Here is a 16329-nt window from a genome sequence, read left to right as displayed (position 1 = left end):
AGAGTGGTCAGTGCTGAGATGGGGGGAAATGCAGGACAGGACGGGGAGCCCAGGGGCGGTCCCCAACCCTGGACAGGGGTCAGGTGCTGAGACCTGGAGGAGAAATGGGGGAGCCAGCAGGAGGGGTAAATGGGGGAGAAGGTTGTTACTTGCAGCAGCAACCCGGCACCTGCAAAGGTCTGGCAGAGAGGGAGAGCCGGGACCCTTGGAAGTGGCAGGCAGTGCTACATGGCTGGGGCTGGGATGTGAGGGTGGAATGGGGGGTGGGAAAGTGGAGAAATATGGGCAGCGGTCCTCCAGGGTCAGACCACAGAGGATGAGGCTGGGCTGTGCAGGCTGGGCTTCACCCTGAGGGCCCTGGGAGCCATGCAGGGATGGCAGAGGGGGTAAGGGAGGAAGTGACCCATCTTTAGGCATTGGGGGGAAGGGGTTTCCGAGAGGATCGGGCTCATCCAAGCCCCTGGGATGGGAAGAAGTCTCCTTCTTCCCCTCCTGCTCCCCTTCCCGCCCTAGCATTTTCTCTCCTCCCTCCTCTGGTCTCCCCGCTTCTCTCTCTCTGTCCTCTCCTCCAGTCCTTTATATCCCCCTTCTCCCCGCTCTCTGCCTTTCCTCCTTCCTCCGCCCCTCTTTCCCCCCATCCCCGCCCTCTGTTCTCTCCAGACCCTCCTCACCTCCAGGCACTGGGCTGCATCCCTGGCTGAGCTGTCCTTGCGAGAGCCTGCAGCGCCACCTTCAGGCCGGATCCGGGACCGCCGCGGGGCCTCCCACACCAGGAGGAAGACGCTGGTCCTTCTCCGCCTCACAGATGAGGCAGAGGTTCCCGCCCACCTAGCCCCGTCCCAGTGCCCGCCTCTGCCGCCCGCAGCCTCGGGTGTGGCTGCCCTAGGTCGACGCCGGCATCAATACTAGCCCCGCCTGTATCTCCCCTAACAACCCTAATTACCAGGCAAGCTCTTCTTCCCAAAGACCAGGCGCTAGAATTGATGAGCTTAATAGCAGAATTCCTTCCCTTTCGCAGCCCCTGCCCTGGAGTGCCGCCGGCCTAAGGATGCCAGCATTCTTTGCTCTCCTGGGAGGGAGGGCCCCACAGGGGCTCTCACAGCCATATTACAGATGGGGCATCCGAGGCTCAGACAGGGTGAGTCACTCAGGACCCAAGAGAACCTGACGTTATGCACTTCGTTTGTTTGTTTAGTAATCACTCGTGGACACCCACACTGTGCCAAGTGGGGTTCTGGGACCAGGGACACAGAGATGTAAAGACAGCGGAGGGAGTCCCTGCCCTGGGGAATGTAAGAGAAGGTGCTGGAGCTGGGTGATTGGAGGTGGGACCTGGAATGTGTCAATTACTGCAGGAGCCCAGAGAAGGTGCTGGCAACCCAGGGGGCTTCCAGAAGAAGTGGGGGAGGGGACCTCTGAGCTGGCCTCACCGAGGGGGTGGCATCTGAGCTGATTCATGCAGGCAGGGTAAGAGCTTGCCAGGGAGAGATGGTGTGAGAGCCTTCCAGGCAGGGGGAGGGCATGTCCAAAGGCAGGGAGGCCAGAAAATACGGGAGGAGGAGGGGAGTTCCGTGTAATTGAAAAGATGGTGGGGGGAGGGGATTGGATTGGAGGGAAGGGCCACACCAGGGAGGGGTTTGAGGGCCTCCTGCCTGCCCTGCATCAACAGGCACTACTGACACAATATAAACTAATAATAACAAAAATACAAATAATTACTATAAGTACTATTACTCTTATTATTATAGTCACTAACACGTATTGTGGGCTTCCTGTTTGCCAGGTGCTATCTCAAATACTTTACATGTAGTGACTGAGCTCATTTTTGTGCCAGCCCATGAGATAGGCAAGGTTGGGAAGTGGCCCAGAGTGGTTAAATAACCTGTCTAATGTAGTTCAGCAATGAAGTGGCAGAGTACCCTGTCTCCAGGGGCTGCTTTCTCTACTTTCACAGCACCCCTGCCCACCCCGCCCTGCAACTCCCAACCTAAGGGCTCTGAGATTCTGCCTCCCAAGGAGAAAGCAGCCACGCACTTCCGCAGAGGTCAGAGAGAATTCACATTTTGGAAGAAAGACCAGAGAGCCAGGAGAAGACAGCATTTAACCTAAAGCCACGGTTTGATGATGATGGGCTCTTGCCTCAGTTGGGGACAGGCTGGCTGGATGGGCAAGTTTGAGGTGGCCCCTCCCCCAGTGATGACCCCCACTCCACCCCACCCCCCAACCTCCACCAAGTTTGCAGCACTCGACCCCAGCAAGCTTTAGCATTTCTGGAAAAGAGGAGTGTAGCCCCACTGCTGCACCTGGTGGCTGGTGGAGATGCTGGCAGGTCTGCACTGATGGTGGGATCCACTTGTGGAAGATCCAGCCCCAGGAAACCCCAGGTTTCCCTCTGAGGGCCCTGGGAAGACAGGGGTCTTCAGGTTCCCGTGGCCAGCCTAGAAGTCTTCTCTGGCTGGGCAGAGAATGGGTGCCATCCCCAAATGGGCTTGGCTTGCGACAGCATGACTTTCCTTTAAATGGACACAGGGGAGGTTTCCATTGAAACACTGGGCTGGGGAGAAAGAAGGAAAATGGACCTGTTTCCAGAGATTACCCAAGAAGGGAATTTGGAATCTGCTTTGTGTTTCCGAGTTATTTTTTTCTTTCCCTATTCTACACATCTGTGCTTCCTCATGACTAAACCAGGGAGAAAGGCCCATGAGCAGAAGTGGGGTTCATAGGGCCAGGCCAGAGGGGCCAGTGGGAAGACCCAGCCGGCCTTAGGGCCTCCATGCTGGCCCGGCCTCCAGGAGGATGACAGTGGAGCTGGGTTTAATGATGGGGAAGGAGGTGTGAGGATGCAGACAGGCTCCGGGAGGGAAAGAGCGCGTGTGCCCAGCACTGCCGCCCCTCCCTGCCCCCACCCCGCCTCATGCTGCAGGTGTAGTCAAGGGTCCTGTTCCTCAGGCCTGCCAGGCTCCACCGGGCCTGCTTCTGTGCACGTGCCCTTCCCCCTGCCCAGGAGCGCCCTTCTCTCTGCCGGTTAAACGCCTCTCACCCTTCCAGCCACATGACCCCTCCTCTGTGAAGTCTCCACTCTCCCCCACCCCCTGCCCCTGTTCCCCACCCACACAGGGACACACATGGCTCTCATGAGACCTTCCCAGCCCCAGACACTCTTCCTTTTAGAAACTCCTTCCCCCATCAGATCAAACATCTTAAAATGCTCCCACATCCCGCACTAAATACAAATTATACGTAACTATGCAGAAGCTGAGTTGGAGGAAAAGGTGAGCAGTTGAAAATGTTATGTTTTGTAGACATTCGATTAAACATTTATCAATTTCAACTTTGCAGCTTTCCTTTTTTATTTCGAAACCAAATAAATTATTTTCCTGGACCTTAAGCATTCTCATTGGCCCTTAAGAGCTCTTAGACCCTGGCACTTGGCCTGGAACAGAGAGTCTTATGGAAAAAACGCTTCCCTCTCTCTCTCCTTCCCACCCAGGCAGAAGCCAGGTCTCCTTGGGTCCTTGCGCGGTATCACACCATGAGTGAAGTGACGTTGGATTTATCATTTGCCTGGGATCCCACTGAGACCGGATATCACACCACAGAGAAAATTTAGCTACAGTTTGTTGGAAGAAAGGAGCTAGGGAGGGAGGAAAGGAGGAAGGAAAGAAGAAAGAGAGAAGGAGGGAGGGAAGCAAGGAAGGCGATCTCAGCAGAGCCAACAAGCAGAAAGAGCAGACAGGATTGTCTGTAGGTCGTGATGGGCTCTCTCTGGTCCCCCCTTCCCCTTAATATTTCCTACACTGATCTCAGGGACACCATCCCTAGGGGACCAATCTTTTTCTTCCTGTTAATATGTTACTGGAATACAATGTTCCTGGGACTCTACTGTGAGCCAGGTGTGGGGTGAGCATTGGCCTGTTACCCTCACGCTGGTCTCTACACATCACATTGCGAACAGAGGCCTGGGGGCGGGCTGGCACAGGTGTGCTCTCTGATGCTCCTCTCCCAGTGGAGACGTCCTTCGATCTCTCTCCCAGCCGGTCAGGATGGTGTGGAGGGGAGAGTGTGGGCAGCAGACGGGGCAACTCTGGAAAGTCTCTCACGCCCTCTGCAGAGGGATGGACATTCCAGCAGCGGCGTGGCTGGTTAGGCCTGGATTTAGAAGTCCCAAGGTCACATTATGGTCACATTAGGATCCTTTCTGACCCCTGAGAGGTGACATTACCCACTGTCGCATCTCCCCACACCCCTCCAGCTAAGGTCCACCAGACGCTTCCTGGCTTGACGCCACCCACCTCTCCACCCCCATTTCCCACCATGTTCCCCGTCATTCATTCCTCTCCAGCCACACCAGCTTCTTGACACCCCTGGAACACTCCGAGGACACACCCACCACAGGGTCTTTGCACTAGCTGTTAAGGCTCTTCCCACAGATACTCCTGAGCTTCACTCCCTGACTTCATCCATGTCTCTGATCAAATGGCACCTCCTCATAAAGATGTCCCCTGACCACCCCACCTAAAAGAGCCCTCTTGCTTCCTCTGGGGAACCCACAGAAGGATTGGCTAAATGTTTGGTGAAGGACTATTGGTTCAGGGGAAACTCACGGCAAGAAAAGAGATAATGCGTGTGGGCAGGCACCTGTTGTGTGCCGGGCCTTTGGCTGGTCAGAGCCACGTCTGTGACCTATTTGATCACAGAGGACCTTTAAGTGAGGAAGATGTCATTTTCCCCCTTTTATAGGTGAGAAAACCAAGGCTCAGGGAAGTGAAGCAACCTACCCGAGGCCTTTCTGTGTGTAAGTGACAGAGCCAGTCCCATATCTCTATCTACCACCCTGGAGATGGAAGTTTGGGATCCTTAGCTTTGGAGGTGGTAGCTGATGCCACGTGTGTGGACAAGACTGTCCCGAGAGAGTGTAGACAGTGACGAGAATGAAAACAAGTCTTTGAGGAACACCAGTCACGATGGGTTGGTTGGTCCAAGGTAAGATGAGACGGAGGAAAACTCAGCTGAGTGGACTGAGATGAATCAGCCAGAGAGGCAGCAGGCGAGCTATGGGAAAGAAGGGGACGTGGAGAGAGAGTGGTAAGAAAAGTCAGGAAGCGGGTGGTTGAGAATGGTCGACAGGGCATCGTGGTGGGTCTGACCTCCCTACTTAGCTGCTCTGTCCTGGCATAGCCTCTCTGAGCTCAGTTTTCTAATCAGTGAAATGGGGCTGAGGATGCCTGCATGTACCAAAGGGATGGCCTGGGGATTAGGTGAAATGATACCTGTATTGATCTTACTTAGCACTGTGCCCATGGTAAGAAGGGCTTTAGAACTAACAGCACTTCCTGGATGAGATGACTTTGGACCTAAGGCCTCAGTTTCCCCACATGTAAAATGGGGATAATAATTGTGCCAACTTAGAGTTGTTTCGAATGAGGCAATGCCTGTAAAGTGTTGTAAATGCTTTAGAGCACAGCACAGCATAGCGGAAGCGCTCAAGAAATGAAAATGAGCAGCGGCCACAGTGAACGGGATGCCCTTCTCTCTCTTTTCTGGGTGGGTTTTTCTGCTGCCTTCCCAGGGTCCAGGGCTCTGTGGGTCTAGGTACAGACTGATCACAGTGTACCTGGGTCTTAGAGGTGGCAGGGAGCCCCAGGGCCATCTGTCTAGTCCAGGAGAGGTAGAGAATCAGGACCAGAGAAGGAAGAACACACCCAACGCCACACAGCAAGTTCTGGTGAAACCGAGGTGGGCATTTTGAGCTCCTGACTCCAGGCCAGAGCTGTCCCCCTTACAGCTCACTGTGTGGGCTGAGATTGGAGCTGGGGGTGGATCCACGCTCCAGAAGGGATGCAGAGCCCATCAGGCCAAATATAGTAGAGTGGATGGTAGGAACTGGGTGCTTCCTACTTGCAAAGTGCTGGTCTGAGTACTTCCTGTGTCGTTACTCATTCCATCTTGCCATGACCCTGTGAAGTGGATACTCTCTGGTATCATTTTACAAATGAGCCTACAAAGGCTCAGAGGTTAACTAGCTGACATACATCTGGTACATGGCAGAACCAGATTTCCAACATGATGACTGAACCTGATGATTCAACACCTACACTATGTGGCCTCCTTGGGGAGAGGAGATTCTTAGCTCCTGGATGTCTGGGATGAGACCCCCTCCTCACTCTGTGGAGCCCCCACCCCTGCTGGGCCAGGTTCAGCTGCACACAACTCGGGGTCACATGTGTGGACCACCTGACCCTCTAGCTTGACATGAAGGGTGTGCCTTATTCCTGAGCAAACCCTCCTGTCCCAGGGACCCCAGGGAGGAAAAGTCCTCCTCAAGACTGAGCTGGTTCAGCATGGACAGGATGACAGAGGGGAGAAAGTCACCAGACAGACCTGAGCCAGGTCCCAGCACTGCGTCCTAACTGCACAGAGGTGGACAAAGCTCTCCCTGTCCCGACCCTCAGTTTCTCCATCTGCCAAATGGGCACAATATCTAACCACCAACTGGTGGCATTGTTGGGGAGACACAAAGGAAAGGAGACAGAGAAGGCAATCGATGCTCAGAGATGCTAAGAAAATGCACCTGAAGTAAACAGTAGAGCCAGACTCAAACCCAGATTTGTTAGCTGCCAAGGCTCATGTTCTAACCACTAGGGTATACTACCCTCTCTTGTTAAGTACTCTCCCCACAGTCACCAGCTGTGAGGGCTTCGCCAGGGCCTGGTGTTTGTAAGCCTTGGTTTTCTCATCTGCAAACTGGGTCCAATGATACTGCCTCAGGAATTTTCCATCAGGGTTTTTGATCATGTATGGAAATTACCTAATACACAGCACCAGCTGGGACCTGGTGGGTAAGGCGGTGATGGTGATGCTGCTGCTGATGGTGATGCGGATAAAGGCGGAGAGCACTGGTAGAAATGAAGAGATGCGATTGGAAGAAGAGGGTTCATCCTATCCCACCCTTAGCAGGAAAAAGGAGAACACTGTCTATTTAGAAACACCTCACCCTGCCCACCACAGTCCCTCCCGCTGCCCCTCACCACCTGCCACCTAGGAGAAGATCCAGGAAGCCCCTGAGATGGACGTGGGAGGAGGGTGGCAGAAACACACTTTGTTCTGGGCACCGGCTAGCGTCCTTCCTTCCAGGGGAGGTCTGGCAGAGGCGTCCCAGGAAAGACTATGGCTCCATCTCCCCTGGGGACCAGGGCTTGGGGAAATGCGAGTGGACAGTAGAGCAGGTAGTGTTGGCCTTTCTGGCTTGTTAGAGGGAGACCCGTCCCCTCCACCCCCAGCAGCCCTGCCCTGAGCCCAGGCTGCTTTCCTGATGTAATTAGCATCGCTGAGAATTACACTCCGCACTCTGGCACGCTCTGGCTCTCCTGAGAGCATCGCAGAACTAATACTGCTTAAATATGAAATGGTTCCTGCCCTCGGCGCCTGAATCTAGGAGGGAAAAACCAGAAACAAGAGTTGTAATTACCAGCTCTGATTAAGCAGTGTGAGTTACAAAATATAAGATAAAAAACAGCCCCCCCCATACAAAACTTAACAGCACTCTGAGTTTTATCTGTTCTTTTAAGGAACACAGGCTGCTTATCTCTTATGTCCTTTCCATTCTTATGCTCCCATTTATTCATCCAGGTCGTTTGCTGAGAACCTACCATGTGACAGGAGCTCATGTTTGGTGCAGGGATGACAAACACACAAGGCAATGTGCCTGAATCCTGGGGCTCACTGTCAGGAGGGAATTGTGGCCCTTCAAGGAAAAGCCACATAGACAACTGCACCTCAGGATGGGGCCAAGCATGCCATGTACAGGATGTGGGAGGATCTTGAGGGGGACTAACTCAGATGGTGGTCTTAGGGACTGACATTTAAGTTGAGACCTGCTGGTTACCTGAAAAGTGGGGGGCAGAGTGATCTACGGAGAAGGAACAGCATGTGCAAAGGCCCTGGGGTGGGAAGGAGAGTGTCAGAGGGACGAAGGAAGGGCACTGGGGTAGAGTGTGATGAGGAGGGAGCATGAGAAGGGGAGGAGAGCAGCCAGACCCTGCGGGGCTCACGGCCTTGTCTGGCAGGGCTGGGATTACTCAAGGTTCCCCGAGCAACCCTGAAGGGTTTAAAGTAAGGGAGGAGCCCGATCAGTTTGGGGATTTAAGAAGCTTCCCTGGCTCCTCCCTGGAGGTTGGAGCAGGAGCAGGGGGCCCAGTGAAGAGGTGAAGGGGGTCGTCCAGGCAGGAGTCAATGGCAGCTTGGACCAAAGCAGGGCTGCAGGGATGGAGAGCAGGGTGCGGGTCCAGGAGGTGTTTTGGAGGGTGAAACGCCCCACCTTGGGGGGGGGGTGGGTGTGGAGGTGAGGGATTTGTCATGAGTGCACGCAGGTTTCTGGCTGAGGAGCTGAGGGATGAAGCTGCCATTTCCTGAGTAGGAAGGTGGACGAGGCGCAGGCTGTTGTGTGAGGCTGGTGTGGCGTCTGGTGTGTGTGCGCCTCCCCAGCTGCATCGCAGAGAAAGGGGTGGGAGGCAACTGGGTGTCCGGAGGATCACAGGGGAGAGCCCTGCAGGAGACGCCCCTCCTTCAGGGAGAGAGGGCGGATGGGGTAGAAGGGACCAAGGAGGAAGGAGACCATCCTCATCCCTCCCCAGCGCGACCACCCTTAGCTGAGGGCTAGAGCCACATGGCAGTAACAGCCCCTGGCTGCCCCGAGAGGCCCCGGGGGAGGCAGTGGTGGGGATCCCTGGAGGGAGGTCTTGGGGAAGCTTCTTCTCATTCTCCCTCCCCCACGGTGGCAGGACAAGGCCTGGGCATTGGCCAGGGCATGTTTTTGTCACACCCTCTCGGCAGGTGAAGTGGAGGCCCAGAGCTCTTGTGGAGGGGGCCACCTGCTCCGGGGCACCTGCAGCCGTAATCCTAGATCTTTCCAGGTCCCTGCCCTCAGCTGCCCCGGGTACCGCTCAGCAGAAGCACAAATCTCTCAAATCTCCATCCCTCTCTCCTTGCACCGTGTCTGCCTTCCCAGGGCAAGAAGGGGCCTCTGCCCATTGGGTTCATTTGATTTGTTTATAAGCTTTTTTATTGATAAGTATTTATTTATAAGCTTTCTATTTCTTGAACCTGAATATCCCCCTCGAGTGACTGATATCTGCTCTACCAAGGGCTTTTATGGGAAGTTAGAAATGGCACATGCGAGAGCTGAGAGCTGGTTTATTTTTAAACCCTGGGCTCTCAGTGACACCCTGCCCATCTATCCATCAGCTCCCTCACTTGGGCAGAAACACTTGCTGATGTTATCGTGTGCTTGGCCCCGCGCTGGTGCTGGGATACAGAGGCAACTGAGCCAGGGCCTTGTCCCAGCTGAGCCCAGAGTGGCTGGGCAGGGGGAGAAGGGTCAGGGCAGAAACAGGCTTTTACAGCGCCATGTGATCAACACCCTCCATTCACCCATTTTTTATTCCCCAAATATATCAGTCTCTGTGTGCAGGCACTGTTCTAGCCACTGGAGATACAGCTGTGAACATCACAGACAAAATAAATTACCGCCACACTGGAGCCACAGTCCGTTGGGGAGACAGATGATAAACCATCGAGAGAGTCTGTCACCTCTGCCAGGCTGTGGTATATGCTATGAAGGAAAAGAGAGCAACAGAAGGGACGGAGGGCCTGGGGAACCTCTGAGGAGGTGACATCTGAGTAAGGACCTGAAGGAAGTGAGGACATGAGTCATGAAAATGTCTGAGGCTTCTGGGAGAGTATACAGCACATGCAAAGGCCCTGTGGTGAGACTGTGCCTGGCACACTTGAGGAACGGCAATGACTGGGAGATTCCAAGGCCTGCCTGATAGAGGGAAATTTGAAAACATAGGGAAAGGTGTGGCCCTGTGTGGGTGAGGGTGGAGGAGTTTCAGGGAGCGCTTGTAGAATGTGGAGTGTGAGGGAGTGTATGGAAAAACATCTCTGAAGAAGGAACAGCACAAGTCACAGAGGAGTGAGAGAGTAGCACATTTTGGTGGTGGTGGGAGGTGGCTATAGGGTGAGGATGGTGGTGGGAGGGGAGCCAGAACAAAGGGGTTGCATTAGTCAGGGTTCTCCAGAGAAACAGAACCAATAGGATATAGAGAGAGATAGAGAGAGATTTATTATGAGGAATTGCCTCATGCGATTATGGAAGCTAAGTCCCAAGATCCGCCATCTGCAAGCTGGAGGCCCAGGAAAGCTGGTGGTATAGTTCCAGTCCAAACCCAAGGGCCTGAGAACCAGGGGCTGATGGTGTCCCAGTCTGTGTCTGAAGGTCCAAGAACCAGCAGCATTGATGGATGTCCCAGCTCTAGCAGGGACAGAATTTTCCCTTCCTCTGCCTTGCTATTCTATTTGAGCCCTCAATGGATTATTAGATGATGCCCATCCACATTGCTGAGGGCTCTTTACTCAGTCTGCTCATTCAAATGCTAATCTCCTCCAGAGACACCCTCACAGACACCTGGAAATAATATTTTACCTGCTATCTGGGCATCCCTTAGCCCAGACAAGTTGACATACAAAGTTAACCATCACAGAGGCCCCGCCAGGCTGGTCCTCAAACACACCAGGTTTGTACTTACCCCAGGGCCTTTGCACTTGTTGTTCCTGAATGCTCATCCCCAGATCTCCACAAGGCTCATTCCTTCATATCCTTTTCGGCTGCTATTCAAACGTACCTTCTCACTGAGGCCTCCCTGCCCAGCTCTGCCTCTCTGAGCCCTTCCCCATAACTTCTCCCTCCACCCACTTTATTGTTCTCCTTAGCTCCTACCCATCCCTGTGTTACATACTGTGCACATCCCAACCGTTTCTTGTCTGTCTCTGTCTACTAGAAATGTGAGCACCGTGAGGGCAGCAACCTGTGACTATTTTATCATTGCTGCATCCCCAGAGGTATGCAGCCCATAATAGTGATTCAATAGGTATCTGTTAAATGATTGACTGAATGGGCTTAGAAGTCGTACCAAGGAGCATTGGTATTATCGGTGTAATATTGGTATGGTCCTCAGAGCAGAGAGGAATCACCCAAGGCATTGAAGGAGGGAAGTGATGAGGTCTGATTTAGGATAATCTGTACACATTGAAGGAAACTAGAGGCTAGAAGGAGAGAGGAGGCTATTCCACCCCTGGAGCGTGAGTTGACAGGTCTGGACCAGGGCAGCAGCAGTGGAGGGGGCAGAGGGGCTGGAACATGGAGACCCCAGGGGGTCTTGGTGCCTGCTTAGCTGTGGGGAGCACGGAGCTGGGCGCCGCCAAGGGCAAATGCCCAGTTGCTGATGTTGGGGGCTGATTGAGAAAACAGAGTGGGCTGGAGGGGTCAGAGGGGTTTAGAGACGGACTGTGCTGGCGGGTGGGTGGGCCTCTGGGCATCCAGGCTCACGCAGCAGGTCCTAGTGATAGAGCAGGACATTGACCGAATGATGGCAAGTGGAGGCAGGGGAGGAGGGCACGATGAAGGGCAGAGCTGTGGACATCTCTGCAGAGGCATAGTGACATTAGAAGTGTCCCTGGGTGTGGGTAAAAGGTGGGAACAGGAGAGGCCTGCTTCTCCGAGAGTATGAATCCCACAGCCCGCTGGTGGCCCTGCCCGATCACTGCCACCTTTGAGGCATTTGGGGCCAGGAAGGACCTCCCAGGCAGCTCCCAAATCCCACCTGCCTGGAGAGCCCCTCCCTGTCTATGGAAGGCTGGCCCTGCTCCCTCCCCCCACCGTGCCCCATCTTTCTGCCAAGTGCAAGGCCCAACTGTCCTTGCCATGGACTTTTCAGGTCCCAAAGCTGCAGTCTCTTTTATTTTCCATCAAGTGTTTCCTCAGCTTTCAGAGCAGCTCTTCTCTGAGGCTAAAAGGTGTCTGTGTCAACAGCCCTTAATATAGATGTCCTGCCATCATTCGTCTGACAGCTGGCCTGGGAATCAACCCACGGGGAGATGAGTAGTCCAGAGGAGGGGCCACATCCTGAACCCAAGCCAACATCGGCAAGTGTAGGGGGCATGGGGTAGGATGGGGCTGAGCCCAGGACGGTGATGGGAGCAGCACACACAGGCTCTTCCTCAAGGGCTGAGCTTTGGGGTAGACGTGACGTGGTTCCTGCCTCTGTCCTTCCTATGCATCTTGGAGAGAAGCGCTGGCCCTCTCTGAGCCCTGGCTCCTCACATGCACACAGGGATGCTGACAGTGCCAAGGGTGATGCTGGCAGCTCTTGGCACGGGCCCCAGGGCATTGCGGGAGCCCCATCAGTGGCAGCTGTTCCTGAGATGCACTGACTCTCCTCCTTAGTCACTGCAGGCACCGTGCCTCCCAGGTTTGGTGCCCAAGGGCGGAGTGTCTTTCTGAAAAAGAACTGAGAGCAGGTCAGGACCCCTAGCTCAGGCCCAGGACAGGAGCCTTGTGTCTGTCTGGCTCTCAGACTGGGGGTGGGGTGCGCAGTAGGGAGGCTGCACCCCCTGGGGTATTTTCTGACACCTCCATAATGTGTATTTAACCCTGCGACCTCCCTAAACCACACCCTCCTGTTCCATCACTGTCACATCAGTGCCCAGCACTCGACCTGCCTGTTGTCTTCAAGCTCCCAGGACATGGGTGAGGCCACTGATCCTGTTCACAGATAAGGGAACAGAGAGGGAGAGTGACCTGCTCAAGGTCACACAGCAGGCAGTAACAGCACCAGGTGGCAGAGGTCCCTCAGCTACTTAGAGGTAGAGATAGGGTGGGACCCAGGGTCTGGCCTCAGATCCTGTGCCTTGACTGTGCCTGTCCTGTCCCTCATGATGCTGTCCTTGTGTCCTGCATTATCCTGTACCCACCGAGGCCTAATGACCACCCTGCTAAGTTGGCCTCATCATCCACACTCTACAGATGAGAAAACTGAGGCTGGAAAGAAGGGAAGAGGCGTGTGCAAGGGCTGGGGCTGGAACCTGGATGTCTGCTGCCTCCAAAGCCTGAGCTGCACCTGGGACCCTGTCAGGGACCCACTGCCCCCTTGGAGAGATCAGTAGGAACCAGTGGGCAGCAACCAGGGCAGGGTCAGCTCAGAATGGAAGCGGGCTGAGCCCAGGGAGGACCAGGCCTCTGCCAGCTGCCACCCCAGGTGCCAGGACTCCCACCGGGAGTTTCCCTTCTAGGCCCCATCGACCTCACCAGCTTCCGGGTCCCCAGTGCACAGACTTAAACCTGGGTCCTGCCCGGGACCCCTGCTCTGACATCTCTGAAGAAGACAGTGCATTCAGCTTCACAGGCTGAGAAGAAGCAGAAGCATCAGATTTCCTGTCCTAAAGCCTCCCTGATTTGTATCAAAAACAAGTGGGGGGGCTTCCCTGGTGGCACAGTGGTTGGGAGTCTGCCTGCCGATGCAGGGGACGTGGGTTCGTGCCCCGGTCCGGGAGGATCCCGCGTGCTGCGGAGCGGCTGGGCCCGTGGGCCGTGGCCGCTGAGCCTGCGCGTCCGGGAGGCTGCGGCAGTGAGAGGCCCGCACACCGCAAATAAACAAAACAAAACAAACAAAAAAAACCCAAATGGGGGTGGAGGATGCCTGGATTCTGGTCACCTCATCACCTGGTCATGGATGTCACAGACTGTGGCACCCACGCAGGCCCAGCTGTGATGTCCTCCCACCTGCTCACCTAGGATAAAGGCACATTCCCTCCCTAGGGGCAGGGGTGGCGTGGGCTGGGGAGGGATGGGGGTGGGGCCCAGGTCCAGCCAAAGGGCTCTGGTCACCATGGAAACAGGTAGCTGGGGAAGGCAGGCCCTGAGGCAGAGGCTCTCAGCCAGGCTCCAGCCTCCAAAGCTGGGTCCACTGAGCCCAGGCTGGGTCTCAATCCTCGGTTCCATCACCATTCTCACTGTGCAGGTAGAAGGGATCCCTCCCCACCTCAGAACCCCGGGGCAAGTAACCCAGGCTCCTGGAACAGCTTCATCTGCCTCCAGATCCTGCCAGCAGAGGTGAGAACAGCAAAGGGTGAGCCTGAGCCTTTGGGGTCAGAGACCGCAGCTGCTGAGGCTGTAAACTGAGGCTGCTGGTGGGGGAGGCGGGGGGCGGACACCCAGACTTTGGGCTTGTAAAGGTCGCCGGAGGCCTTGGGCTCAACCTGCTCCTTTTCTGGACAGGAGAGCTGAGGCCCTGAGGGTGCAGAGGGCTCACAGTCCCCCGGCATCAGCACTGACCTCCTGAGGATGCTTCTTCCCAACGGGCAGAGTCCCTGAGCCTAGCCAAGCCTCTAGCACCTCGGCCATACCCTGCCTCCCCCCAGCAGGCAGGCTCCGGGCTGGACATGTCCCTGTAGACACTGAGCACCTGCCCTGTTTGTCTTCATGGCACAACAAGGCTCAGTCCCAGTTCACGGAACCTCTTCACGCGTGGCTGGGCCTGCCATTGGAGGAAGATGCCGTCTCTCGGCCTGCGGGGGCTAAAAGAGCACTGGGCAGGGATCAATGTGACTGTCCTGGGTTTGGGATGATCACTGTCTGGTGGCCGGGGTGTGGGTGCAGGTCGCCCCCAACATGTGCAGCCCAGGGCACAAGAACCAGTGAGGCCCCCAGACCAGTGGGCTAAATATCTAAAAGTTATAAAGCAACTAACGAACTGTCAAATCAAATAAGTTTTTCCTCCTACCTCCTCAAATTCCTGAGCCCAGGAATGTAGGGAGCAGAGACAGCTGGCCCCTGACCCCTGACCCCTGACCCGGCCTGGACCAGCGCCTTCCCTTCCCTCCCTCAGCTCGGCCACTCCACGGTCTCACGCACAGTGTGTGACACCCCAGCCCGCAGGCTCTGTCCGCACCTCCCCACCCACAGCTGCACTTCGGGGTTTAGGGGGCGCGTGCTGGCTCTGCGGGCCACCCTCGCGGGGGCAGACCCCAGAGGAGGCCACACGAGCCCTGGAAGCAGGTTCGGGTCAATCAGGAAGGGAGTTCTGGGGTTGGGGGACCGGAGCTTGTCCCTTGTCCCCCTAGTCCCTGAGGGGAGAGGCACAGCTGGAGAGGCGGGAACAGGACCCCTAAAGCATGGGGCCCCAGGCAGGACGCCCCTGCTCACATCTCAGGGTCACAGGATGGAATGCAGGTGCCGTGGTGGGGCTGAGGGACCAGGCGGGGCTGGTGGGGAGTGATGTCTGGCCGGATGGAGATGCTCAGGGCCTGAGATGGGGCAGGGATGGTGGATGTGGGGAGGGGACTCCAGAAGTTAAAGGAGTTCAACTTGGCAGGACCTGATGGTCCCTGAGGTGTCAGGAGAGTCAGGGATGCCCCTTTGTTTCTGATTTGGGTGAGTGGGAGCTGCGGGGGCAACACCAAGATGGGAACCGTGGGGAGGACCAGGTTTGAGGGGAAGGGGAAGGATGAGACTTTGAACATGTCAAGGGGCAGGAGGCTGTGGGCCATGCAGGGGGCAGAGGCCACAGGAGACCCCATACAGGAAGGTCCTGGAGGTGGGACAGCCTGTCCAGCTCAACACCGTGTGTCCAGCACAAGGCCATGTGGTACATCAGAGACTCTCAATACGAATTATTGTTGCGGGGGTGGTGGCAGCAGATAGAGATCAGGGGCTGTTAGTCCATACACAGCCGTGGCTGAGCTCACTCAGGGAGCGGGAGAAGAGAGGAGGGCCATGAGGGGAGCCAGGCACTGTCTTAGCTCAGGCTGCCACAGCAAAATGCCACCAGCTGGGGGATGTTAAACAGCAGTAATCAATTTGCTCTCAGTTCTGGAGGCTGGGAAGTCTGAGATTGGGATGCCAGCATGGTGGGGTTCTGTTGAGAGCTCTCTTCCTGGCTTGCAGATCTCTGCCTACTTGCTGTGTCATAATGCAGAGAGAGAGAGAGAGAGAGAGAGAGCTCTGGTGTACCTTAAAAGGGCACTGATCCCATCGTAAAGGCCCCACACTCATGATCTCATCTAACCCTAATTACCTCCCAAAGGCCCCATCTCCAAATACCATCACATTGGAGGTTAGGGATTCAGCATATAAATTGGAGGTGCGGCACAATTCAGTCCAAAACGTTCCACCGCTGGCCCCCAAATTCATGTCCTTCTTGAATGTAAACTACATTCATTCCATCCCAACAGCCTCCAAACTCTTAACTCCTTCCAGCATCAATTCTAAAGTCTGAAGTCCAAAGTCTTCTCTAAATATCACCTAAATCACATATGGATGAGACTCGAGGTATGATTCATCTTGAGGCAACATTCCTCTCCAGCTGTGAACCTGTGAGAAGAGATAAGTGCATCTGAAATACAGTGATGAGACAGGCACAGGCTAGACATTCCCATTCCACTGGGCAGAAATAGGAAAGAAGGAAAGGGAGGCAGGTCCCAAGGAGTCCAAAA

This window comes from Delphinapterus leucas, chromosome 1 (assembly GCF_059928025.1).
Source record: "Delphinapterus leucas isolate spDelLeu-1000000601 "Yukka" chromosome 1, BTC_Dleu_Yukka2, whole genome shotgun sequence".
NCBI classification, from domain to species: Eukaryota; Metazoa; Chordata; class Mammalia; order Artiodactyla; family Monodontidae; genus Delphinapterus; species Delphinapterus leucas.
This window is presented reverse-complemented; position numbering follows the sequence as displayed.